The sequence below is a fragment of the Ischnura elegans genome, chromosome 2 (assembly GCF_921293095.1).
Source record: "Ischnura elegans chromosome 2, ioIscEleg1.1, whole genome shotgun sequence".
In the NCBI taxonomy this organism is placed as follows: Eukaryota; Metazoa; Arthropoda; class Insecta; order Odonata; family Coenagrionidae; genus Ischnura; species Ischnura elegans.
Window position 1 is genome coordinate 42,119,895 of NC_060247.1, and position 25,502 is coordinate 42,145,396.

At 37.8% G+C, this 25,502-nt stretch overlaps 1 protein-coding gene across 1 annotated transcript in view; it reads right to left on the reverse strand.

Moving 5' to 3' along the window:
• The window catches only part of LOC124174217 (serine/arginine repetitive matrix protein 2-like), a gene marked incomplete at its 3' end in the record, with an annotated part of 218,332 nt that overhangs the window by 95,270 nt on the left and 97,560 nt on the right, over positions 1 to 25,502 (reverse strand). The window contains exon 2 of the mRNA XM_046553312.1: positions 23,215 to 23,332. The remainder of the gene's footprint in view (positions 1 to 23,214; positions 23,333 to 25,502) is intronic.

Here is a 25,502-nt window from a genome sequence, read left to right on the forward strand (position 1 = left end):
CGGCCTGTCGCAGTCATTTTTTTCCCGCCCTGAAGGATAGACGATGGGGGCAAAGGCCGATTCCTTCTCGGCTTTATGACGCGTTAAATCACGCCTCGAGGGGCAGGGGACCCATTCAGCAGTCATTTGTTTCCCGGATAAGCCACGCAACCAGAAAATCTCACGCCATGAACGCGGGAAGAGCTGAGACCGAAACGCGCCACCCCACTTACGCCGAGCCTTTGAAACAGAGATCTACGCTGACGCGAGGGCAAGCGGAGGATCAAAATACAAACACCACAAACGAAATTATACCGGAGCAGAGATATTCATCTGACAAATCCAAGTCGAGGTAAGCCGTCAGTTTCAACACATTTATGGCATAATAGTTGAGAATGCTATCACAGTTACCAATGATATAATAGTTGGGATCAAATTTGCGGAAGATGGAATAAATTATGACAATAGGTCTTATGAGATTCAAATGCATGGTTTTAAAATAATTACTGGCTCACGTCTCCCAAACAAGAAATAAGGAGCCGCAGGCCATTTATTTAAATAATGCGAATAAATTGATCGCAATGGTAAAAAAACCATCAAAGATAGCTTTAACGCATTAATTTATGGTATAATATCTGAGAATGGTATAATAGTTGAGAATGAATTCACGGAAGTTGGAATACATTACGACAATAAGTGTTATGATCACCAAAGAGTTGAAAATATAATTGCCGGCCCATGTTCCCCAAATAGCAAAACAAGCAGCTGCAGGCAATTCATTTAAAAAATGCAAATAAATTGTCGAAAGTGGTGATAAACCCTGAGAAACCTTTATTTTCTTAACTCATATTAGTGCTAAACCAAAGAATTGCAGATAGAACCCGAAATAGCAGCTTCAATTCTTAGGTCACTCGATAGAAGTCATCTCCCCTTGAGGGATAGGCCGTACAAAGTGAAGGTTAAGGAAGCTGCGGAAATATTAGCTTTTTTCAACTAACAAATGCAATATTAGAGAAAATACATGGCCTTCAATAGTGTTATTCACCAAGCAATAATTATTTCAGATGTTAAAAAGTACTAATAAAACATAGTGCGAGTGTATTAATGAGATAGAAAGTTAAAAATGTGCTTTTAAGCAATAGCATGTTATCTTTCATAATGATATTTGATGCCGAGCGATAAAAATATAATATCCCTGACCAAGCGTTCTCCACCTTGATAAGCCACAAACGGATAAATGGTTATTTGCAGATCTAAATTTATCACTCTGGCCTACAATAGATAAAGCATGAGAGCTGACGAGGGACTATGACCAACTTCAAAGGTCGCTTATTAAAAAGTGGGAGCGAATTTTACTATGAATTGAAGTTGGAGAGAACAATAAGTCATATTACTGGGATCAAAATAAGCAAGTGTATTTTCTTTTGGAAAATAAGGTTAGTCACAATTTCACTCACACGTGATTATGAGTTTGAAAATTATCACATTTCCAGATTAGTTTTTTATCTACGGGAGACAGTATACCCCTAAGGTTTCTAGACCATCTGCGACGAATTTCGCGAGACTAACAAGCACAAGACTAACTCCTTAGTTTGCAACTCATATTTTATTAGTCAATAATAATATAACAAAATTTAATCAACGTATAGTGGCATCGTTGAGCTGAATGGGCTATGGGCAAAAAGATGTTACTGTCATGTGACCAACAATTTTTTTCAATAAACACTTATATTTTCAAACATTCCATCGCCAAGTCAAGTCAGATTGATGAGCATTTAACAGAACTAAAGTTTCAAAGTTACTTATGAGGTTAATCCACTAGTATGAAATAGAGTTCTAGGGGAATCACAACCTCATCACTATCATTCCACGTGCCATATATCGTCGCATAAATTTCCCCAAAATTCCCTCCCTTCCGCCAATTTACATTTTGTAGTGCCTTCTGCCGCTACCGTGCCTTCCGTACCTTCAGATAATTATCAATCATTCCCACTATGCACCAAGGCGAGAAATGAACTAAAATAAATTTTCCACAAAAATAAAAAAAATGAAAAGAAAAGGTAAGAAGAATATGTTAACTATCAATTACATAATTCATAGTTTACATTCGCTCGGCATCAAATATCATTATGCAAGATAACGTGCTATTGCTTCAAAGAACATTTTTTGCTTTCTCTCTTATCAATATACTCCTACTAGATTTGATCAGTACTTTTTAACATCTGAAAGAATTACTGCTTGGTGGATAATATTCAAGTCAAATACTATTCAAGTCATGCATATTTAATCTAAACCGATTCCTGCAAGTAAATTGAATTATCAACTTTTCTCTTTAGTCACTTCTGCCATAAAATAAACCGCTGAGGCGTACATCAGGAAAAGGTTATTTCACGTCTATTTTACTCTATCAATCACTAATTGATGGCATGTACGCTGCATGTCCCTTTGAACAAGAGATTGACTTCACACGGCGTAATTTGGTGTGCAGCAATTCCCAATATTGACTTGACTGAGACCAAGGCCTTTAATTTTGATCGAGAGAGGCCGCGAAATTTATTTCCGCAATCTAAAAAAACGTATTCATTAGTTTTACGATTATTATACTCTATTTTATTCGGAACGAAGCGACAGTTGTGGCAAAAGATTGTTTATACCAGTTACAACATATTTCTACAGTTGGTTCCGACTCGGATTGCGTCCTCACATGCAGTTATGAGAACAGTACGCGATAGCACAAATTAAAATACTTATTTCTCTCTTTTTTCAATCATTTTATCCCCCTATGTTAACATTCATATGCGACCACTCGCCAAACCTAGCTAGGTTTACCTATCATGTTTCATCCAATTTCGCACTAAAGTAAACCTTCATGAGACTAAAAAAATAAGCCCTAAATGGATAAAATTAAGGCTTTACTAACTGAAACCTTGGAATGGAAATGAATTCTTAAATTTTACATTAAATACTGATACAATTCCATGACTCCGACAACAGTGTGGCAACCTTGATAATGAAGCACTATAGTCCCAACCTTGCTCGGAAATTAAGTTTCAGAGTGGAACGAGCTATGGGGGAAAAAAGTATCCCTGCAAAATTTGTGTCATCACCAACTTCGGAAAAAATGTTTCCTTTACAGCAGGTTTTTATTCTTTGATTTACGACGGAAATTCAAACAAGGCAAACCATTTCCATTTTTTCTTCCTCCTAATACGTGACGGATTAGCGGGTATCCCAAAACCCGAGTTTCCCTTCACAATCTTGGTTGCTGAACAAAGACCGTATTTGAATTTCACTCGTCTCGTTCCCACGAATGAACCACACCGTAAGAAAGGAAACCAATTTTCTAGCAGAGCGATAGCGGCGACACAAATTTTGTTGGAATACTTTTTCTCGCACTGCGTATAACAAGTGAGTTTTCATTCTCAGTTAAAAATGTTCATATCTAATGCTGATTTCAGCATATTAAATTACTACACCGTGGATTGCAGAATAAATATAAGGTTTTTCAACATCTCACAAAAATTGAATTAATCTTTTCCACACACGAAGACAGCACAAAAGATTTCAATGTCAAAGCAGCAGGCGAGATAAGTTTTTCAAGAAGTTTACGTTAACTAACACTCATTTCTCTAAAGTAAGGTCGGACTAGAATTACTTTCGCGGTTGAATCTACAACTTCACTAATAATTCATAGATTTTTCTATTATCCGAGATGGAGTCTACCGCCACACACAAACAAGTGTGAGGATGCGCTGGGAAGGGTTGTGGCTCCCCTGCGATGAGTGTTTGATAATCACACGTCTGTGATTGTGTCTGGGGTGAGCTCTACCCTAACCTAATCAAACCAACCTGCAGGTTGAATCACTGAAAGGGTGAGTTTCTTTTTTCGACAGGGTTAATAACCATATCAGGAAAGGTTGCTACCACGCATGAGGGTACAATCAACTCCTAATCAACAGAAAGATTCAAAAGGGTTAGACGTATTCTGCTGCGTGTCTCAAATTTCAGAAACTAGAAAGAAGATAGGGAGAAAAAATAAGTCTTTTAAAAAAACCTAAAAATAAGGCGGGACAACTTAGTCGGCTACATAAATAAGCATGAAGGGCAGATGAATACAACCGTCGAAGCAAAGGTGGACGGGAATAAGGGCAAGGGGCAGCTCCAAACGAATTCGTTATAGGACATTCTATTTAAGACGTAAAAGAGAAGACATTACGTCAGAAAGTCTAGCAGATAGGAGAGTAGAATGGAGAGCTATGTCCAACCAAGATACAGTGTAGAATGCAAAGAGGGGCTAGGGGGGAGATATAGCCCCCCTGGGGTATCCACTTTACACTTGATAAAAATGGTAATTTTTTTCGGACCCTCACTTATGCCAGGAGGTTACCCCCAAATTCCCCACCCAGACCCCGATGTCCCTATCCTGGATCTGCCACTGCCAAGAGACGATTGTTGACTTATGATGACGATGGTGATGAGATTATGTCTAATTTTTTGCCCATTGGATAAATGAGAATTTTATGGATTAAAAATTAAACTTTGTTGTATTCCAAACAGATGATTCCAGACACCTCTTGATAATGTCCTGGAAAGATTGAAACCGATCGATTGTTTCAAAAAATCTGCGCGGAATACGACAAAGTTTAATTTTCAATCTATCACGTCAAGATTCCACCAAGTAAACTCGCAAACCATTGATTTAATTTGAGAATTTGCCTCTTTTCTCGTCGTAACTCGTTGACAGGTGAGGCCAAAAAGGTTTTCGTTTCCCCCCTATTCGGGTCGCAGCCAATTTCGCGTCACGAAACAGTACATGGAAGCTACCGCGAGAGATATCCGTCTCTCACCTCAACTCACTCACTACAAGTATTTATCCCCTCCATTCAAACACCCCCCACTCCTCCCCTCTTCCCATCGCAATGCAAAAAGCAGCCACCACCTCGACCTCCTCCTCGCCCGCCACACACTGCATTCCGCCACTCCACACTCCCTCCCACCTCCCAGTTTGTGTGGCTCGACGCTGTCCGGAGGAGGAGGAGGAGGTGGGCGTTGGTGGCGTGCAGCGACTGATGAGGAGTAGGAAGGGGAGGAGGAGGAAGGTCTCTTGTGTCTGCCCACTGCTGCTGCTGTTCTCGTCCGCAGAGCAGCACCGCTCCGCCGCTCTCGCGAGCTCTCTTGTCTGACCTACTTCCCTCCAGACCACCACTTCCACACTTCTCATCCCGCTACAAAGCTCTGTCCCCCTCTCTCTCTCACACACACACACACACACACTCCCACTATATATTCCCAAGATGTGCCACATCGGTCAAAAAACATCGACATATCGATATCCATCAAGTCTTCAAAAGTATACACTCGTCACTCGTAGTAAAGTATACATCTACATCTACACAACACCCTGCGAGCCACCTCTAGGGTGATGCCGTTACGCAGATGACCTGATGATGACGTCTAACGTTGAAACCATGGTCGTGAATAAATATTAATGTGAAAGCACAAAGTTCTTCTTTTTAATGTTAATTATGAATGGCTTTCACCAAGTTACGCCTCAAACAATCAATTCCACCTCTAGGGTGTTTGGCAGGGGGTGACCAACCACCAGCATGCAATTGGACTCCCACATGCACACCACACGGTCCAAAAAACGTCACGCATACTAACAAATTATACTACCATATGCTGTTAGAAATAATAATAAAATTAAGAAACATTCATTAAGTTTTACATAGGTTAGTAGGCTACACTACAAGTCATGCAATCTATTTATGAGTTCTATCGCTGCCGTTATAATCTCTTATTGATCGCGAAAAAAGACATTCAGAACCTGTCTGTTCTACAATCTATCTCTCTTATTTTATTTATATGATCTGATCTGTATAATGGAAGCCAAAATTTACAGAGCGGCACAAATCCACTAGTGAAGAAATTTGGCATGAATAGTTTTTTTTCTCCAATCATCGAATTCATTCGTCCATCCAGTATCTAAAAATTACTTGGTCATGACCCCATTTAGAAAATGTTACAGCGACATATTTTACCGATGTCACACAAAATTTTGATTAAAAGAAACGGTTCATTTATTCCAATTTTTAAAAATTGATCTCCAATTTATTCGGAGGCAAAGTAATACATGTTCACTATTGGTAGCTGAAGAGCCGTTCAAAAAAAAAGTGCAGCTTTTAAAATAGCGATTCAATGCGCCATCTATTCTCTTCTCCTCTCTTTCGATGTATCGACAAAAACATCGATCGGTTCGATACATTGGTGCATGGGGAAGCAGCATCTCCGCAACACACTAGTCGTCCTCCAGCGCCCCCCTAATTTGTTCACAGCGCCGGCACACCGCGGACTTGATGCCATCCCCCGTCGTCTAAAAGGAGTGACTTTTTCACTCAAGCCAGTCTCGGGGCGAAGAGGAAAAAAGGACTGAAGTCCACGTTTGATGCGCCAAAGAGTCAAGGAGACAAGTTGAAAAAGAGAAGGGACCCAGGATGAGAAAAAAAAAACAAAAGACATGCTTGTAAAAGCTTGTCTTGTGTAAATATTTTTTCGTCTTCTAAAATGTTTTTTCCGGGAAGCGGAAAGAAAATGTGAAATAAAATAAAAACATCACCCAGTAAATTTCTGAAATTCCTACATAAATGGCGACCCTGGTGTCACGAAAACTTGAGATTTTTTCAGTTTACTCGACAACTTACTATTTAAAAAAATATTATAAATGTTTTCGCGGAATATGAATGCCTGGAAGACTTGGTTACCAAATTTTTCTTCCCAAGAAAAGTAGGCAAGGCGAAGCATATTCACACAAAATAAAAACGTTGTAAGTCTGACAATAAACTTTGTGATTGACCTCGACGACCTCATTTGAGAGAGCTTTGCAACAAGGATATGACGCTTGAAAATTAGGTTCCAACTTACGGTTAATTTGAAAATAGGGAGAAAAATTACAGGTTACAGCTTGCTTCTTTATTACGTAAGTATTTTAGAAAAGGTTTTCTCCACTAAAATAACAGCGGAAAAAATTATAAAAATTAGTTGTCCTGGTTTTCACAAAGATTTTCCATGGGCTGCAGTGGAAAATTTTGCTGTTGACGGAAAAATATCAGCCCGTGCAGTATACAACAACGAGCTCTGCGGGAAAGAGTAAAAAATGAGTGAAAAACACACACGACTATGGGGAAAAACACACGACTTTCGAAGCTTGAGATTTTTTCATCCAACAAGAAGTGTTAGAAATGTGACATTTCATCCCAGGATTTTAAAAATTCCGGCAAGCTTTGTAACACCCACGATGTGGAAAATAATTTTTCAAATTCTATTTTTTTCGAGTATGCCATGCTACCATGGAAGGAATCTTTGAATTGTTTTCCTCATTACGAATATTTTTAAAAAATCTTGGAAATCTAAATATATTCCGTCCAACAATAGGACGACATTGAAAATAATTCCTTACAATTCTACATTTGAATAGTGAAGACCTAGGTCACCGGCTATGAATCAGCTCATCTTCGGGCTAATTTTGCAGTAGTAACCCTCAGCTATTCGTAGAAGTGACGGACGAATCTTCATATCCACGAGAAAACTATAAAAATAGTTAACTAACAAAAAATAGAAAGTTCAAACTTAAAAATTCTAATGCCTACGACAACCCTCACAAAGTATATTATGATAAGGTCGCCTTACTTTTGACATCGCTACACTTGAATTTTGACACTTCTGCTAAAAACGAAGGAGATAATTTTGCGTTTCACTAACAAAAGAGCCCGGCGATGGAGGTTGATGATGGTAAAACCATGATGAAAAGTAATCACTCGCCAGCGACGGGTTTTTGATATAAATACTCACAGAAAGATTGAGAGTCTTCTTGAAAATCATAGAGATGCGTTTAAGCCAGTGAGAATAATTAATGTGCGAAAAATTACGGCAGGTCATCATTCCTGAGATGCCTTCATGAAAGGATAGGATGGTGAGCTACCAAAATTATGGAATGGAATCGTGATATTGCTTTCATTTGATTTTCCAAAATTCTTGTTATCCCAACATTTCGTAGAAAAGATTATTCCGCGTTCAGAACCTAATTTAGTCGAGGAAGGGAGTTGGGTGGAATGATGCTATAAAAATATCATTTGCAGTAAAATGCAAGAAAAAAGTGTTATTTAAGGCAATAAGTAGCATGAAAATATATCATCTCGACATTTAGTACTGAGCGGTGCTAGTTCGGGACATTTCGAAGGTATGAAGCGTATGTATTTGCATTTCTGTTTCAATTAAACCTCATTGACTATGAAGAAAAACTAGCTCTCTGATAACAGCTACACAGAAATCATATTAGCGTGGTTCAAATGATGCCTTGGAATCTACTAAAACCAAACATTTTTCTCTTCACGATCCAGCGTGAAATTTGGCGTTCACTTCACTACAAGTACCTAATATAAGAACCTTAAGAACCAAAAAAGCACCTCAATCGTGCTGGACATGCAACTACCTTTACAAACGAAGAGGAATTTCATCCGTGGGGCGATGCAATTGGAATGCAAATTACGGAATAGTTACGGCTACGGCCAACTTTCCAAGCATCTAGGACCTGCCCGGACCAATGAAGGAAGGAAATTTGTTTAAATTACAACTAATTGGGAAATAATTATTGACATGAAAATTCATTTTATGATAATATGAATCCCAGCCAGTGTCCATGTAAACCTGAGAAATTTTTAGAAAAAAGCTCAATTTTTCGTGTAAGTGTAAAAACCTAAAAATATCTACAGACATAAATAACAAGGAATGTAAGTTTGGCGCTATGTTTCTAATGGAAGTGAAGCAATAAGTGATGCAATAGCCACATAAAGTAAAGAAGAGTTTATGATAACATGAAACCCAGCCAGGGTCTCTGAAAACCTAAGTCATTGTCAGAAAAAATATCTCAATTTTTGGTAGGAGTGTTAAAAGGATAAACAAGGATTGTCGGTAATTTGACGGTGTAAATCCAGTTTCTATGGAAGCGTTTCAATAATGCTGACAGCCTCATAAATTTACGCAAACAAAGCTTTACGCGTGAAAAAATTATTTTTTGCACGAACACTTAATAACCAAAACAAGAATTAAGCTATACCGAAACACTTCCAATGATTAATTAATCATTTCCCTCCAGTTTTCATAAACACAACATGTTTCATATTATCTTTTGCTATACGCTCAAGACTCAGCTCGCATGGCAACAAATATTTAATCCAGGTAGTACTGCATATAAGCTGAAATATACATCACCTTTTATTTTTAAATTGAATTGCTTGAACACTGTTCCCCCACGTTTTGCCACACGTATACCAACTGTTGAGGATAAAACAAGATGAACACGTACGCTGTTGAGTTAAGCAGAGAATATACATGCTACTCCCACGCCAACCATACATTAATTTGCCAGCCCCCAACTACATCCCCTCATGTATTGTACCACTCTCACTGGCAGGACGGCACTTCACTGAAAAGGGTTGCTTATTACCACGAAAGCGGGAGGAGCCGCCTGAGGCAGACAGACTAAAAGGAAGAAAGAGGGCGGTTGACGCAGCGACGTACTCAGGAAAGGAGACCTACGCTTCTGAGTAATGCATTCATCTGGCGAAAATAACTTTCGGTAATGAGCTTGTTAGACTTGGTGATATCTATGCACCATGAAAACATACTTAAACCTTCTATTGAGCATGTTGTTATAATAAAAGATGACAGTAAGAAGTACTTACAGTAAAAGATTAAAACTACGTACGATACTAACTCCAACCATCCTTATTACATATTGCAGAATTATTATCCAAGTCTTTAAGAACCGGGAAAAAGAGATGAGATTGCCTGCCTTCAGTGGCGCAGCCACGAATTTCATTCTGAGGGTCCAAAACCAGGGGGGAAAGTTTTTGAAAAACAGGGTGCAAAGTAGGTGGTTTTTAAACTAATTTTAACTTTAAAACTAATTTTAACACTTTTCATAATCGAAAAAATTTCATTCGTTGAAGAAATATTTTGGAAATTCATGATTTTTCAATATTTTTTTTTTCTTTTACGAAGGAAAAGAATTATGTTTTTATATTTCGGGGGGGGGGGGGGGGTCCGGACCATTCGTACCCCCCTGAAATAAAAAAGTACCGATCCTCTGAAATACTCCCATTCTTTTCACTTCACATTCCCACCGCGCCACAGTGGGGCCAAACCCCACTTTGGACAGAAAAAGTCCAAAACTTTTACTAACAACCCTAAAATATTCATATGTATGTTTTAGAGACCGCTTTAACGAAATCCAATCTTATTTTAGATTTTTTAATTTTTTTTACTTTTAGAATTTTAAAAGTAAATTGATTTGTTATAAAATAGATTAGATATAAAAATTGGAACTAATAATGCAAAAAAAAACACGTCAATATTTCTAGTGGTCGGAAAAAATCTGATATAAAATTTTCGCAATATCTTTTAAAATAGCCTTTCATGTTTAACAGAAAAATAAAGATTTGCTATTAATTGGCATGTACCATTTTCCAATACTCAAAGAAATAAAATACTATATTGAATAGGTGGTTTTAACTTTCAAAATAAAATACAATAAAATATGGTGTGTTGCGCGTAGAGAGTGAAACACTAGTAAATTGGCATGGAATCGAATAAGTTCCTGCAACTCAATTGAACGCAAATAACCTTTTCGAGCACTTCTTGCACGACAGGGTTGGAGCCTCGGGAATGGCCTCTCTACATTTCAAAAATCTCAGCCCTTGTGTAGAAAACTTCACCAATTGTATTTATGAGAATACAAAATAGAATATGCATGCAAATTTGATTTATTACAAAATAATAATATCTTAATGGACACTGTTTATATTATAGTTTTCCGTTGCTATGCGGCCATAGCGGCCCTTTCGACTTGTCATGCATAGCTAATCTTTTTTCGTAAAACTCTTTATGTAACTCGATGGCAGCTGATTTCTTTTACATTATTTAGCTCATTCTCCAATGAATAATACATCTAAAAATCACGATACGTTCCGTTCGATTATATAGCTTTTCTCTAATTAAACAAACCTTTTCATTGTGAAAAATCAACGCTCCATTCACGATAATTGATTTCTCCAACGCCATTTTCCCCAAAATATAAATATTAAAAGCAAATTTATATTTTCCAATCGATTGAAAGTTAAAAAAACAAAATTCAAGAGGACCAGTGTACTGTAATCATAGTTTAAAATCGACCGTCCAATTAGGCGTCTGCTTCTACGGGACCAATGCTTTGTGTTTCTCTCACTTTGATACTCATATCTACGTGCACGTGAATACTTACCAACCAGTGAAATACGCCGTTATGGAGTTCGAACATCCAATTACCCAACCTAATATTTAAAAAACCTCATTTCAAACTTTCATTTTTGGACTTAAGTCCACTCAAAGTGGGGTTTGGCCCCACATGTTTCTCTTGGTGGCCGCGCGCGCGCCTTTCGTAATACTTCTTACCACAGCAATCTAAATTCCTCATTTCTCTCTCTCAGAGATCAATTTTTAACTCCCTACCTTGTTCTGCACCATTTTGAATACCTACCCTTCCCTGGAATCTATCAATGCCCTTCAGATAAACATTGAGGCAGCTTCCAAAAGCAATCTTCTCCAGAATCTTTATTTTTTATACTTTTTTTGTTTTTTACAGATCATAATTGTTAAAATGCCAGATTATAAGTTTTATATTCAATGTAAGGACCCACTGGTTTTTTGAGCAATTTTATAAATAACTGATCTCAAAGAATTACAATAGGTTATTTCACAATCTGAACTGCAGCACAAATTCTAGAGATATTCATAAGTTTATAACCTAAATTTCAAGCACCGATTGCTAGAATATATTAACCATAATAAATTAACCACATCCCATCAGATGAGTAATAATGACCTGTGACTGCCAGCCACAGCTAAAGGTGATATTGAAAAAATGAATAAGCAATTTTTCCAAGGCCCATTGCTCGGAGGAGGAAATAGGAAAACCCTGTAAGAAAAGTACGTCTATAAAATCGTATGAATAGGATTTATACACATTGTATACGTCAACCTTCATAAAAGCATGTAGTATCCACGATTTGTAGGTATATTATGTGTGAAGTTCGTTACCCGTATTCTTCAAATAAATAGCTTGGAGAAAATTCTTATTCGAACAGAAAAAACATTAAGCAGTAGTGTACATAATGTAAAATATGCTTTTAATAACTGGGAAAATGTTCGTCGACGAGGGAAAAAATTGAGGATAGGTCGGCATTAGTGAAAAATTCCAGGTCTGGATAGTACATTTATTTCTTCCCCATCTGACTGAAGATTATTTTTTCTTCTTCCACAAACACGAATTCTACACTTATTTTCAGAAAATCTAGGTACCATGGAGATATTTTTATCGAAAAAATGTAGCACTTGGTTAACTGGCTGAGTTAAAAATTGTACACTCATTTATTCTTCATCTGACTGAATATAATTTTTTCCTCTTCCACAATCACGAATTCTACACTATCTCAGAAAATACATAATGGAGATATTTTTACTGAAAATATATGGTAATATATCCCTTGATTGAGTAGCTGACTTATAAATAGTACACACATTTCTTATTAATCTGACTGAGGATTATTTCTCCCTCTTCCACATTTACGAATTCTACACGTATTCTCCGAAATTATTCTATGAACATATTTTTATTGAAAATACACAGCACATAGCACTCGATTGACTGCCTTAAAGTTTTCCATCATGAAAATATACAGACTCCCAGTCTATTCCTTGCATAAAGTGAATGTTGAGACGATAACAGAGTTATGAAGCTTATCCTCAGAGGTCAGAGACCCCAAGTTCAATGACCCATTACAAAGAAGGGGAATTTTTCCATTTTTGTAAATTTTCCTCCGGAAGGCCATTTCGTATTTTTTTCCTGGTGTAAAATTTACACGGACACCTGGCTCAACGCGATAAACTAGGAACAGACAATTTTCACGCCGGTGACTGCATTCTACCGACAAGAGAATATGCGCCTCCCCATCTGCGGTTTTACCGTACGGACACGTGATCCACGCGAAATATAACGTAGCATTTTAAAATAACCTTGGGTTTAAAATTGGCAACGAAAATTTTTTACAGCAGACCAACTAGGCAGGTGAGTCAAAATTTGCGATATAGTCAACGAATTTTGCATTCCTCACAAAGAAAAGGGACGATATAAAGTGTTATATTTATCATCATATTTTGCCTATGAAATGGGAGGTTCCTGTTCCCAATCCTCTTGACATGTCCTCATATTGAAAACAATTGCTGAATCATCAGAATTCAGACTAAATTCTGCCATTTGACAAATATCTTAAATTACACGCAACAGTAAAGTTTAATTTTTTTCCTCATGTATTAATAACTTAATAAATAAATATAAGTAATGGATAAATAACTTGCTCATAAAATAATCAAACGAAAAAATAACGCTAAAAACTCCGCCCACGTTTATTACCGCGCCACGGCGCGCCGTCACCCTCTCAATTATTGCATTACCCTTACTCTGTGGCTATAGTCGATAATTAGGGACTTCCTTACTGACGCGATGACATTTTTACAAATAAATTGCGAGCATAAAATTCTTGAGGAAAAGATACAAATTGCAGAATGGGAAATACAATATATTGAGCTCAAAATACTATCACACAACGTTGTAACTACACTACGGTCGTAAATTATAATAAAAACATTTTCATTATATTACTGATAGCAAAATTTTAGCACCAAGCAGCCATATCTAATTTGGCCTATATTTCTTGCATAGCCAAAATTCTTGTCCTTTCGATCTCGTTCCGTGACTCTCCTCCATATTCCCTACAATAAATAAGACTACTCCTATGCTATAAATTGCAGGTTACCAAGTTCCTTGAGAATTGAACGGCATCGTTGAAACAGGTCGGGAAAAAATTTAAGTGAGGAATATTTTCGAGTGTATCTATTTATTTTATTCAACAAGCATTTCACGAAGCTAAGGCTGAAGTCATCAATATGATAAATCGCAAATATACATTATAAATTGTAGATGCAGAATTTATGATAAACAGTCAGAAACCCTGGAATAAAAGAACAAAGTTAAAGCAAAGAACAAGTATTCAGTCATATTCAGTCAAATTTCATTCAAAAGTCATTCAAATTTTTTCACATTCGTCAAAATAAAAATTTGGCGCACGATCCCATTGTGATGACGCATATTATATTCAATTAGTTAAGGGATGGAATAAAAGACAGAAAGTGAATACCGGCAGGAGCAGGAAAGAGCAAGGTGATTGTGATCCTCCTGTCACGCATAATACGCGTCTGTGACAGGGAGATTTTAAGAGATAAGAAAATGCCTATAGCTGCTGCCGTGGCCTTCATCTCGCCAAATGGACTGAGGGAGGACGCGACGTTCGGCAAAAATTAGTATACTGAGTATCTTTTGAAGTAAAAGAATTCTCCGAGACCTTGAGAACTTCTGAAACCTAATTGTGCGCGTGATTGAGACCAACGAACTATTTGTTCCTTGGGCCAATTGCGAGGTGAGTGAGTAAGCTAGAAGATGTTTGTGCGTTCTTTTGTCTTCTAGTACAATGTTGTTGTATTTTATTTCCGACTGACTACTTGACCCCCCCTTCGACCGGCAGACAAAATCGCAAGGCGGTATGCAAGCATAAAATGCATTCATGTCGTAACAAATAATGCCATTTTCTAGGCTTCAGTTGCCAAAGATATTTTCTAGATGAATTGCCGAAACCCGCGTTAGGTTTAATTTAATTTGGTTGGAGCAGTGCCTGTGTTTCCTTCAACGAAGAAACGTAAGGGCTAATTTCCTGAATAATATTAACTGCAGAAAAGTACGTCTGCCACCAAATACTTCTTTACGCATGTGAGTAACTGCTACTGATACTAATGATCTATTTATTCAGTGAATGTAGTTCATAAAATAAATTAAAATGGAAAATTTCCACAAACGGTGTTATCTCACGACCGGTTTCAACATAATTTCCAAGATAAAATGTGAACAACAAATGGAAATTTCCACACTTTAACATGTAACTCCACTTCCGACCCTGGCTTCACCACTCTTGTGAAATTTTCGACTTAAGAGTAAAAGTGTAGAAATTGCCATTTGCTATTAATATTTTATCAAGGATACATCGCATTTCCACCACGCCAAGCCTGAAACGATATCATATGTGCAATATTATTTGTATTACCTTCAGGTTTCCATGTATTTTTTTGTTTTCTGTTTTTAGATTTACGCAGCAATTGGATGCTCTAGTATAAACTATTTCCTGGTGCCTTTACTGCTGCGTGGAATCAGCTTTAAACGCTAAAAGTTTCTTACCTTCGGCTGGGAACGTCGTCGAGGTACTGAACGAGAATTGCTCTTTTTGATCTCATTGGGATCCCGATTATTTCTTGAACATTTGAGCGTTTTAAGTTCATTCAGCAGTACACCTGAAAATTATTTATATACAAGAGCATTTTGTTTTATCTTCAGTTATTGAAGGTAATAAAAATGCATAAAAAACCGGTCGTGAGATAAAATTATTTGTGGCAAATAGCTAGTCAAATTCATTTTTATCACATGATATAATTCCCCCTTATTTAGCCTGATTTACACTCCTAAACATGAGTGGATGGAGTTTATGCTAGAATCGATAGGGGGGTGTTGAAGAATATAAGTAAATAAACACTTGCAAATTTCAACGATTTTAGAATTTATTCCAACTTAAGTTTCTATTTTATTACATGATCTTCAAGGTACAAAATTGGAACCATTTCATACCTCGTAGATGATGTAGTAAGATCGAAATCTTAGTCGGAATAAATTTCATAATCGTGGAAAGTTGCAAGTGTTTATTTCAAAACGGAAATGTTTCAACCCATCACGCTTGCATCTTCGGATTTAATTTTATTGAAGGAAAGATGAAGCCTAATTAACACTTTCAGGAGCAGTGCCGGCGTTAGTTTCAACATAAATATACAACCCTTACACGCAGTTACGTCAGGATATATTTCCTGCATAAAGTTAACTGCAGAAAAGTAAGCCCTCCACCAAATACTGCACAACGAATATGAGTAACTACTAAATGCAGCGATCTAATTATTTCCCAGGAGGCCTTGGACAGGAGGAGGTGGAGACGACTTCGGTGTTTGGGACCTGCCAGAGGGCAGAGAACTAGTTTGTGATGCTGATAACATGAGTGGATGTGGACCATGCTCGATTCGATTGGGAGGATTGAAGTAAATACTGAAATGAACACTGTCAACCCTCCAATATTATTAAATTTATTCCGACCTAGGTTTCGATTTTACTACGTCATCTACAAGGCAAAAAATGGAACCAATTTCTATCATCCTGAATGGTACAAAATTGGAACTAATTTCTACCTTAAAGATGACGTAGTAACATTGAAAACAAGGTCGGAATACATTTCATAATGATAAATTCGTCTTTATTTCAAGCGAATTTAGGACTATATAGTCCTCTCTTACTATTAACTTATTTGATAATCACGTACATCCATTCCCTGGATGGAGGTATACCCACCCAGGTGGGATTCGAACCCGCGACCTCTGGCTTTTCTATCGCGGACGTTACCACGGCGCCACTGAGGCCGGCATTTAAATTTTACTATCGTGGAAAGCTGCGAGTGTTTCTTTCAATACATGGAAAAATTCCACTTCATCACGCTTGGATCTTCGGATTTTATTTGATTGAAGAAAAGACAAGACGGTGAACGCGGTTGGAAGCGCAGGACGGAGCAAGCTTACTGTGATCCTCCTACTCCCGTACACATTAATGCGAGTTTGCGACAGAGGGAGCGGGTGGAGAGGAGGGGGGGAGGAGGCATATAAACTGCTGTTGTGGCCTTCGCCTCACCGAATGGATTGAGGGAGGACGCAGAGGAAGAGGGAGCGTGTGTGGCGGCTGGTGCAGCAGGAGAGTAGCCCTCCCTACCACGTTGCCAAGTCGCACCGAAATTGCACGCGCGCTCCCGGCAGATTAGTGCTGTCCGGGTGGGCGACTCCGCAAAGGGTCAGCAACACCGCGGCCGCCGCTACATCGTGATTGGGCAGCCAGCGGCGGCAATGATTTCGCCCACGCGCCCACTTCGACGCGCGGGGCCCGTGACTTACGCGCGGTGGCGATTAATTGGCCGGACCGTATGAAGATGGGAGGGACGAAAGAAAAGAAATGCGATGCGTCAAGGGACAAGGGGGAGTGGGCGCGAAATATCGGTGCGAGATCTACTATGATCACGCGGCTATAGCGACCGAGAGCCATGGGCGAAGTTTACAGAGTTTTATGCTGGGGGGGGAGTGAAAATGTGGGCTCCCTGGAGCCCTCGCGAAGAAACTGCCTCGGGAAACAGCAATTTAAGTATAATTTAAAACTAAAATTAATTTAAACTCACGATATTTTTATTTTCATTGTACTTGAATTTAAAGGTTCCGATCTTTTTTACAAAGATTAACATTCTAGTGGAAGGCAGGCTGTTCCTGTCCCCCCCCCAAAACTCCGCCTATTCCGTGAACGCCCAGTCGCCTACGAAAATCCTGACCACGAACATTACAAGATTCTCTAGTCGGTCACAAAATAAGCTGTCTCCCACTGCTCATTTAAATGTATTTTTCAACCGCAACGATTCGTGTCGCTGACGACAGAGTGATCCGAACCTCGGGTTGGATATGAGTTTTAATTAGGGCTGTTAACAGAAATTTACATTATTGATGCTATGATCAAGGAGATCGGGTTGATAAGGCGGCTAGAGTGATATTTTCAGATTTTTTCTTCCATTCAGATGTCCTGGTTCAAATCCCGGTAGTGGCAGAGATTTTACATAAGCTGCCCGATCCCTACTTGAGTGCTTAGTGGTGGGCACACATCGAGTGCAACACTCCACCCGTCGGATGGGACGTTAAGCGGTGATCCCCTTGGCGCCTTTCGTTAAGTGCAGGCTAATGCCGACTCAGTGTTTTTCTCCACTCTTCCCTCCCTAACCTTCACTCATGGCACAAATTACCTCAGCTGTCGGTCGTCACCTACAAATACCATACCATTACGTGATATGGTCAATAAAATTTATAAATCACTAATGCCACTCCTCGCGATAGCAAATACAATAGAAAGTAATGAGACTAAGGTGATCGCTGGATCGCGTTGAACATCACGCTTGAAAATCGATAACAATGGCAACATGTGGCTTAGTAGCGACATTATCCAAGCTTTTAAGGGTCGTACTGAGGCAGTCTCTGTTTTATTCCCTCGACACTGACTCAATGCGTTAGAAGAAGGGTACGCACGGAGAAAGATTAAGTAAAAGACGATTACTCAGACACAAAGAATTTTTACGAGCCGCGATGAAGCGTTCAGTTCATCAATTTTTATCTCAAATCTAACAGCTTCAGGCAATCGTTTCGTGGAAGAAGCGAAGGAACAAGTAATTTAACGAGACAATGGATAATATTCATAAAAGAATGTTAAATTTCACAACTGTAATATAGACTACCAACCACGTCTGCAGACTTTTCAGAATTCCCATCTGAGTAATCTTTATTACAATGGCGTAAATAAATATTTTATCTGAATAGCGCATCGTGATCATCTGCGAAAATTCAGTACCGCTGAGCTACATTTGAAAAAGCGAGTATTAGGAATTAAGTTAAATGGGAAATGAACAACACTTATTAATATATTTTGAAAATCGTTTCAAACAAAATATTGTTCAATAGATCTTCTATGATTTCATCGACAATGCAGTTTTTATACACATGAATTTCCAAGATGATTAAAGAGAAAAACACTGGTTCCATTGGTCGTGAGTAATATTTTTCATACGAGAGTACAGTAGTGAAACCTGGTTCTCAGTGTGGGTGGGAGTTGGATATTTGATTCAGTAGAACACACTTGAACATAAAAAAAACTATAAACAATGTAAAAAGTTACGCCAACAACATTATTAACGATTTGAATATAAAATTATTTCGGAAGTATTTTTTTAGGACCCATTTGAATTAAATATATCACTATCCTCATATCTGAGTGACACCTAATTAAGACCCTTGATAGCTGGGTAACATTACAACGATGAAAACGCATGGAAGCAAATGCAATTTCTAGATAAACACGATGCATTTATGAGATTATGGCGTAAATTATTTGAAGTCCGTAATTTCGTTATTTTCAATGATTCACGTCACTTATTTAAGGGCCATATTGCCAAGCATCGAATGATAAAAAAATTAGCCAGACATTACAATTATTTCGTTTCCTTCCCAATCAAATATTCTCTTGAATAAAGAACCGCTAATTGCGTATAGGAAACTAGAGCAACTGATACGGAATCAAAGTCTCTCATGCAGAAAAAATATGCAGACTAAATGAGTTTTCATGGGATCTCAACAACAGCGAACTTCAACGAGAACGGGGAAGTGTAAAAAAATAACTAACTTCTGCATACAACGAAGCACTGCATTATTGCAAAAAAATTCCCATCGCTACGGAAAATACATGACTCAAGCCAGAGCAAAGAGTTTATTCGCTTCATTCAAACACTCATGAAATTGATTACTATGTGGACGGGCCTACAGCCAGGAAAAAACTGGGACAATATCGCGGCTTCAAAACTTTTCCGGTCGCATGAAAGGAATAATCAGCAATGCAATGCAAGAAATGGCAGGACTAAAATGAGAAGTGAAAAAATTGAAAAGATGAAAATTACAAATGATGTCACAGTGAATAGGAATTACGGTCATGATTGGAGCAATTCACGCTTGGGAAACTTTAATCCTATTATATAAATAATAAATAAATACGAATGAATTCGCACCTTCTGTTCTGATATATATAAGGAGCGAAAACTTGCGAGGTTTCGATTCCACGTATGGTCGAGAAAACTCCTCCCCATCATACTCCTAAACCTCCCTTTTACAGAGGCGAAACCTAAAACCGCAAGAAATTATGGTGAATGCAAGATCATAAAAATACGTACTCAGTGAAAAAATGACAAAAGCACGCCATCATAGAATAGAATTGCTTGCACCTTTACATGACATTTTCTATTACTGCCGAATTAAAACATTTTCCGAAGTCAAAATAAGTTTTGCAAACGAAAATGGCCAGTAGGTACTTAGGTCAACAAAGCAAGAAAAACTGTTAATTGAAACACATATCCGTTGAATTATATATATAATTATACTTTCTCTAGCTTTGGGTGATAATATTAGCATTTGATCAATAACAATTGACGCCAGCATACCATTACATAGGAGTATTTTCTTGTACCTTAACATGTTCAATTTAGTTACTGCTAAATAAAAATATTTTCCAAAATCAAAATATGTTGGCGAAATAAAATAGCCAGTACCCCGCTCAACAAAGCAGGAAAAATAGTACTTCCAAACGCATATTCATAGAATATTCCACATAATACATTCTCTGGCTCTGGGTGATAATATGCTTGAGAAAAGTACTTCCTAACAATGCGCACGACTGTTTGGAACAAAAATTTTATTTTCAAAACACTTAGCAGAGGTAGAATGTCCATAAAAGGACTTCAGAACGTGACAAAGGAGACCTAACAACAACTCTCAGAAAAATCAAGACCGGGAAGTCTTTCGATATTTTTTCTCTCTCGTATTTCTCCGTGGCTGGTACTTCGTTTATTCTTTGAAGCGTTTGAAGCCCCTAAATTCAACGTTACAACACCGGAAAGTTGGAATGTGTTCAAAATGTTTTTTTTTTGCATCTCCAGTTGACCGTGTAACTTTTGATTGGCGTCCGCATCGCGTAACTTTACGATCCGTAAGCTTATTTGTGTTTGTGGGTCAGCGGCAAGTGGGGATGTCCACTCGCTAACCCTAGTGATGGCGAATGAGAGGGACGGATTCCGGCCACATATTTTTCCCCTTTGTGACCGTCGCCGGGCTCCTGGTCAGTCCTCTTCCTTCCCGGCACACTGGGTGTATTTTCCATCTCTACACTACGCGAGTGATTTATTTCCATTCAAACGCGAGAATCAATTACCAGACTTCAAACACCATTGATAGAAAAGTTCTCAAAACCAAACAAGGCTGAAATATTTTCATTCCATAACTGTATTCAACAATACCGTTCTAATTCATGAATATTTTTTCTTAATTTTATTACTACCTTCACTTATAAATCAACACTATTCTCAAATAATTTCATCGACTCTCATACAGCGCTTTTGTGAGATATGTGATGTGTACTGATACACGTGTAATAGAATGAATGGAACACGCGTCTCCAGGTTCCAGCCCATCAAAATATGGATTTGTAAACGATTCTGATCCTGAATACCGTGTGTACACGATTATTAGAGTAACCAACATGGCAACAAAGGATGGTCAAAATATAATTTCATTAATGCAACACTCGTTCTCCAAGGTTAAAACTGTTTAAATCTGCTCCACTATCCAAACCATATTTCATACATATCGAATGAAATACCGGACGACATTGTTAACTGTAACACTGTAAATCAATTCAAAATGAAAATGTTTGCTTATTTACTTGAAATACATAATTGTAATTAAAATACTGTAATACTATATATCATTAATACTGTAAAATTGTATTTTCACTTTTGCTTTGTTGTTCACTCCTGAGACTTATTTGTAAAAGGAGATACGTTGCATAGGACAAGGTCCTAGAACAATAAACTTATTATTATTATTAATATTACTTCGGGAATGCTCCATGCGACAAAAAAGGTCAGACAATATGAAACACAATTCATAGTATCAGTTCAAATACTCACACCAGCAACTAACATTAGCGTAAGGAGTTCATGCGTAAAACGCACTTGATTTAATATCTTACCACTAACGTAGTAAGGCTCTGGAAACATGAAAGCATCGATAGATAAAAATATGAGCAAATAGTCATATAGACACAACATAATATCCGTTTTGCTAATATTAAAAAATCCTATGCAAGCAAAGGGACGAGTTGGTAGTTGGCGAATAAAGTCAAAAACAGCACAATGAATAGTCCCACCACGGAAATTGCGATAGTGTTCGGTCATTTCCAAGTGTCAAATTGCACAAAAAGTAGCATAATACAGTAACGACTATACGCTCGAAACATTCAGTCCTTTTATTAATATTTAAGTATTTTACCGATCGAGGTAGGTTTCCATGGAGTACTAAAGAAGTGATCTAGGAGACTCCCTTTCCTTACAGCACTGCCTTCTTCAATTCACTGTAAGGCCTACTCCCTTTCATTCTATCTAAAAATCCTATTCTCTTTCTTCCTCTCTCTCGTTTACCTAACATTCTACCCTATAACACTGTTTTCAACATCCCCTCCCCGCTAAGTACTCGCTCTATCCATACCTTCTGTCTCCTCCGTATCTCATCTAAAAACTGCCTCTCCTCATCCACCGTCTCCAGCACTTCATCGTTCCAGCACTCCCCGTCCACTTCACCTTCTCCATTCTTCGCAACACCCACATCTCGAATGCCTCCTCAGTCCTTCTACCCTTTAAAAATCTCATTTCATATGAGTAAAACAAACCAATTAACTTATATTGTGCCTTGGATATATTATTGCAAGTTAGCTGGTAAATAACGTGAAAGATCCGATTTATTTCACAAGATAAAAAAATCAAATCGTATAAAAAAGGGCAAGAATGTGAGGTTAATTCAACCATTGAAACTGGTTGCTAAAACGAATTTCTTATGCCTATAACAGCATTCAGGTGAGTGCATTGTTTAAGAGAACTGTCCAATCTCTACATAAATAGAAAAAGGAAGGATAAAATGTTAAATTCAATTGCAAATTAATTTTTACAGAATTTTAGTCGCTAAATTTTAACATCCCTCTCAAATAAATTGACTCAAATTCAGAAAAAAGGCATGAAGAGCAAACTAGTGATAGAGGATATGATTAAGACGATTAATGGATATATATACTTCGCTTAGCTTTTTTTGCAGACAAAACAAGACGTTTTTGCAAGTGTGCGCAAAAAGCAAGCCTCGAGTTCTAGCACGAGGATGCTCCTTAACTTAATGTTCCTTTTATGCAGCTAATGGGTTCAAGTTTGCAGGCTCACCCTAAATCTCGGGTAAAACTTCGGTTCAGAGCCGTTTTCAACAGAGATAGCATGTAAGATGTGAGCCCTTGAGGGTGTAACTCCAAAGTCAAGCGTCGAGAGACATTGAGAAACTTACCAATGCAGGAAACCGAAACCCAAACTCCTTGCATCCTATCCTCAAAGAGGAACTTTCCGACTTAAATTCGGCTGCATACACCTCCCACTGAAGAAAGGGTCGCTTCTCGGATCACCATCTGCAATTAGGAGAATAAAACTTCCCTCACTATCAAAATGAAACATGATAAAAGTACACGAGCTACTGAGTTTTATTCAATTTCAAATTGAATAAAAAGTAAACAATATATTATATACGATTGATGTATCGATAAATAATTGACATATCCATAAATATAATTAATAAATATATTTATTAATTCATTCAACTGTCTGTAAGATTTTTATATGTACCTACACACAATCTTACAGACAGTTCACCGTAGAAAAATGGATTCAGAGTAAAATTATGTGAAGAAAACAGAAGAATAATCTATTCTCAAATTTGACACCATGATAATTTTACCCACACCATTGAAAAACATAAGAAACAGAGATATATACTGATCCAGTATCCTTATCTAGTTGAAGACAAGTTTGCAGAAAAATTAATAAAATATCACTCTTTATACCCTACTTTATAACTAAGAAAAAAAAACTCCAAAAGGGAGAAAAAAACGGGAAACATGCCACTACATACTGCCTCGCAAAGGCGAAAACATATGACTTGGCTCGCAAGAAATCGCCAACAACTTGAACACATTTTAGCGCAACTGCAGAAATGCCTTTCGCCGCAGCGCCAAGTAATCTGGAACAGACTTTTTACACCCAAGCTACGGCTGGCGCTGTCTGTCCACGAGAGATAAGGCGGCGAAGATACTTCACGGGGCCATTTTGTATCATGCTAAAGGCTAGAGGTAAAGACCGTGCTAATCATCGTCGTCATCTTCATCTGAAGGGTTGTGTGTGGCGGTGGCGGGTGGGACTACCCTTCCTGGCTGGCCTAAGTGGGTCACAATCTCGCACGCATGCACACTCCGCACACCCTATGGGATATATTTAACACGTGCGAGATCGCTGCATTCCCGAGGAAATGGGACATACCTACTGTACTACGGCCACCCCTTTGCTACGCGGTCGCAAAGCGTAAATGACACAAACTATCGAAACAGTTTTATTTTCTGAACTGCAATCCTCCTCTACAGGTAGGGAAGCGCTCCCTTTGTCGACGGACTGACGCAAGAACCAAAATTTCCATCATTTATAGTGTAGCCAAGGTATCAGGTCATTTGGATGTTTACAATAAACCAGCCAATTGGGTAAAATAATATTATAAATTAATAATAAGTTTAATTACTCCATTCTTTACTGTAAGCCAGTTTTTACGGTGACTGTCAATAAGATTGCTCTAACTGAATTGAATCGATAGTTTTAAAATATGTGATATAAAAATATAAGCATTCAGATACGTTTACTATTTTATATTTATAAATACGTCATATAACTGGAGAGTACATGAGAGGAGGCCTTGGACAAGAGGAGATAGAGACGACTTTTGAGTTTGTGTACTGCCAGTGGGTAGAGTGCCAATTGATGATGATTACTCTATACAACAAATCACATTTCAATTACAAATGTAGTGTCATTTAAGGGAGCCTTGAAGGAGAACCTGCTTAAGACTAGCATCGAATAATAATACATTACGCTATTATTTAAAGATACATATAGCTCGTGTGGTGATACCATGACTATCTCTTGACAGTGCAAGAGTATACCTTAAGGCTACTTACAAAAGGTTTGTTTATAACTCATCAACATCATCTATTGACAACAATATTTGATCTACACTCTCTTTGGTGAGAAGAAAACCTTAAAATGCTGTTCGGATGAAGAGGAGTGAAGTTCCAAAGAGACTACTTAAGATACAAATATGACGGATTTTGTTTTCATCAGGTGATCGGATCGAAATCAATAAGTTTTCATTGGTTTATGGCGGATAGGAGCAGATTATTAATGTTGTGTTGATATATCATTAAATTGCAGAGGAAATCATTTTTGTATTCTTATGCTGACCTTACATGACAACGTTTACAACATCTTATGATCAACATCATCAGGAGACCAGTGGTGTTACAGCAAAATTAGCAGTGCCGGAACCCACTTTCCTTAACTTATTTTACAAGCGAAATATTACACGGAACGTTTTTTAAACAATATGTTATTTAAATTTTATTTTAAATTTTTTGACACGAATTTAAATACTAAAAATTTTGATGTACCAAAATTGATTAAAGTGTTATTCGACTTCTTAGCAAGTGCCGAAAAGGCGTTCCGGTACCATGATACCACTGCTGTAGACAGCGGCCTCTG